Here is a 4460-nt window from a genome sequence, read left to right on the forward strand (position 1 = left end):
TATTTTTAGATTTAGTAGAACATGTATGCGCTTATTACCTTCGCAAACTTTGTTGCGAAGGTTTTGTTTTGATCGCTGTGTATTTATTTGTGAATATGTGTTTGTTTGTTTGTTTGTTTTGTTATTCGCATAACTCCAAAAGTATTGAACTGAATCGCAGCAAATTTGGTGGGATGATTTGTTATTATCCGAGGACCATTTGATTAGATTTTGGGAGCGATCGGGTCAAAGGTCAAGGTCATAATCATCTTTTTACCATAGCGCGGTCAATTTGTATCCAATTTGCATGCAACTAATGCCAAAATGTTCAGAATTCAATGCCCCATCTTGTCATATGTGACATGACACAATGACGTAATAACCCTTATAGCGGTTGGGAGTCAAAGGTCAGGAGGGTCACGACATTGCAAAATGTGTGGTTTTAGTCATAACACGGTCAATTCTTATCTGATTTGCATGAAACCAACACCAAAATGTTGACTGTTCTGTTCCCCACACTAATACCAATTACAAAATTAAGAGTACAAAGGTCAAGGTCGAGGTCATGAAAAGGTCAAAATCGTCATTTTGCCATAGTGCGGTCGACTTTTATCCAATTTGTATGCAACCACTGCCAAAATGTTGTGAATTAAATGCCCAATCTTGTGATATATGATATGACACAGGAAATTTAATGTTTTTAAGCCATCATAACACATATGAGATGGCAGATGTGGTATGGGATTAAATACCCTCACAATCAATGGTTTCTGGGGGGGGGGGCAAAATGTAGCGTTGGCGAAGGTATGCGCTCTACTGAGTGCCCGTTCTAGTTTTCCATCTGCACTTGTATTCAAAAAGCCATGACGTGCTCGTAATGGTAAATGTTCTTCAGATTGGCTGCACACCTTTTTGCAGCCATTTTTCCCTGCTGAGGAGCGGTTAGCTTTTTTGCAGACTCCATGCAATCATGGTTCCCTTCTTGAGGCAATGTTTTTTTTCTAGCCTGATGCCAACCCTGGTCGCCTCTTATGACACACAGGGATATGGTACACCGGTACCAGTACACTGGGGCTCATTTCGCCGACCTCGGAAGGATGACAGGCTGAGTCAACCCCCTGGTGTTAATTCAGTGGCTAACGGGGCTTAAACTCACGACCCGAGGATCCCAAGCCAGCCACCCTAACCACTAAGCCAACACCAGGCTTTGATTGGCTGCACAGATATTAATTTTTACATAATTGCAATTTTAATTGTACGTACCTCGGAAACAAATTCTAAGTGCACTTTCTTTCAGTCCTCGAGCACGTATCCATTTAAACTTCGCAGCAAGTTCGTTTTCCACGTCGGGGTAACATCCCCGTCTTCCACGCCTCATCTTCCTCAAACCTTCCTCATTCTGAACAGTTATTTCCTCATTCTTCACCATGCATTTCAAAGTCCTCGTATTAAGTCCGAATTTCTTGCACGTCTGTTACTCGTTCTTGCAAGAGTTGTAAAACACCATAATCTCAATCTTCTTTTCACAGGCATGTGATCAACGCTTCACTGCCATTTTCACTCCATTTTAGTGGTGATGAAAAACGTTGTTTTACGACTATTGTAAAGGGTCCTAAAATGTCATAAAACACACTTTTACGAACCTTGATGAACAATGTTGTTTTAACCTCCAACTCTTCTAAGCACTAGTACCAGACGTGTAAGAAATTCGGACTTAAAAGTTTATGTGCCAATAAAACACGAAATACTGTCGTGTTTGAGTTGATAATATTTTCAGTTTTCAAAGCCTCATGATGATGTTTTTATATTCGCTTATTTTTAATGGAGAAAGCAAATCGGGAGACGCATGTGCGCCGGTTTTTCATATACGCTTATTATCCAGATTCTACTGCATGCATCCCGGACTTGCTGCTGGGAGCGTGACTGTGCTGCTGATGTATTGCCCCCTGTTTCCAGTAAACTGATCCGCCTTTGCTGACATTGGAAGGATGACGGACTGAGTCAACCCACCTAGTGTTATTTAACGGACGACAGGGGCTCAAACTCAAAAACCCCAGATTTTAAGCCAGCCACCTTAACCGTGAAGCCAACACCAGGCTAATAGGAACTGAATGCGTGAATGTACTGGTTTCTGTTAAACCATAGCTCGGAGCGAAGGATAAGACTAATTTCACCAGCACGTGTCAACCATTGTACAAAGATATGTCATATGCAGGCACGGGATTTTTCAACTGCTTCCACTAATACAACGGTAACTGCAAAAACAAAACTTACAAACTACGAGATGTTTGTCAAGCCACAATCAACACAATCCAGGACAGAAAAAATAACAATTCAATTGCAAAATAATGGCGAACGTTAAATAATGAGAACCGTAATGAACATCAAGTTGCAGAGATCACCTTTGGACCAGAATATGATCAAACAGAGACAATAATGTGTTATTACTCATTTAACTATGATTCTGAAGAGGGTGAAAACAAGAAAGGATTAACAAATATAGAGCAGCAAAGATTATCACAGCATGACAGGACCCAGCAGGCTCATAAAAACCCTCTCATCATAAAATCTTGACAAATCTGGTGGCACAAGCCAAATCTGGTGGCTCACAGTCCAAGCTCCAGATGAAACTCCACACAACCGGATGATTTCCAACGTCAGCTCCGCCCATCTTCACACTTTAATTTCACAAAACAGATGTCTGGAAAGGTGGTTTTGAATCTTGTTAATAAAATAATTCTAACGACCATTACAGTGACATCTCATTTTAGATTCCATTCCTGTTTGCCCAAGTTTGGTTTCCATGTCAAATTGTCTGCCAAGTCTAATCTGAAACAAAAATCTACCTTAAACTAAACTACCGGTATGTTGATATTCTCAACCTTAAATGCTCACACATTAAGGTTCTAAATTATTAACTCGATCAAAATAACAATCCATCAAAAACCAATTTATACAAAACACAGTAAACAAGTACTGTATGCAAAAGCTATTAACTATTGAAAAGCTATCATTCCAATGTCATCTGATGTTTAATATCCACAAGTGAATTCAGGTTGTCAGTTGTGTTAATTTGTAAGCCTGGTGTTGGCTTAGTGGTTAGGGTGGTGGCTTGGGATCCCAGGGTCCTGAGTTCAAGCCCCGTTGGCTGCTGAATTAACATCAGGGGGTTGACTCAGCCTGTCATCCTTCCGAGGTCAGCGAAATGAGTACCAGTGTACTGGTCCCGGTGTATGCCCCGGTAAGAATAGGTGTACCATATCCCTGTGTGTCGTAAGAGGCGACCAGGGTTGGTGTCAGGAAGGGCATCCGGCCATAAAACATTGCCTCAAGAAAAAGCCCAACCCCTGCACAGCAGGGAAAAATGGCTGTAAAAACGGTTTTGAGTTGTGTTAATTTGTACTTCACTCCTCCCTTCGCTCACTTGCCATGGAGGAATGACATTAGTTCATGTCCATGACGTGAGTACAGAATGTTAGTTTATGTCCACTAGAATACAGGTTTTATTTTAAAATCTTAAACCAAATTCCTGTTCATCACATTCATTGTGTTTTCATTATCCTGGAAACATAACATTCTTCCTGAGTAGCACTTGGAAGTTGTCTGGAGGGCAAGTCCAAGATAATGTCCCATCAGACGGCAAAATTCCTCTTGATGTAATTGTATTGTTGTGGTTCTGCAAAGTGGGCACTCCCCCAAGGCAATGGCATCCCACATATAGCGATCCCAAGACTTACCTCAATAGTATTCGTTTAGTTAGACCTTCCATATGTCCAGTGGGTAAATGGGACAAGATGCGTTGTGTAGGGCTTTTAGTTTGGTCTTCAATCCCCTATTCTTTCACTTTATTTCATACGAACCCCACCCTGCATACATGCACACCACGGGCTAGAACAGTGACATTGTGAAGATATGTTGCAGCATCCCCAGTCAAAATGCACGCCGTTTCGCCGTTCAAACGGCGCACCTTAAACCAATGGATGGCTCACCTCAGACCCTCACCACACTCATCACAATGCTCACCAAGATCGCCACATCACCTCCCAAAACCCCCCCACAACAACCTATGCCCGACCTCTTCACCACAAACACTTCCAACTACTTCAACCTCGTCACCACTTACAATGCTTCAACTACTTTACCGCAGATGTCACAGTGCTTCTCCCACCTCACTATATCCGCTGCAACTGCCATCAGCTCCCTGGAGGCTCACAATAGTCATTGGGGATGTCAGGGAACAGGGAACATAGCAGGTGCCTGCGACCCAGAATACTTTGGCATGTTGCTCGAAGCGTGAATGTGCGCTGGTATTCATTCAGCGATGACTGGATAGCTCTGGTGCTCCGCTAACTAACAGCGTTCAGGTGGAGTCAAGTGCATGTTTGTCACCAAATCCTGAAAACCCATGCCGCTAAGAATGAATGTAGCTCTGTCTCATGGCCAAGCTGGGGGGAAACTGAGGCTGTTTCCGGCTTTCGAGT

The sequence above is a fragment of the Eptatretus burgeri genome, chromosome 9 (assembly GCF_056783735.1).
Source record: "Eptatretus burgeri isolate ZD-2024b chromosome 9, Ebu_testis_v1, whole genome shotgun sequence".
Taxonomy (NCBI): domain Eukaryota; kingdom Metazoa; phylum Chordata; class Myxini; order Myxiniformes; family Myxinidae; genus Eptatretus; species Eptatretus burgeri.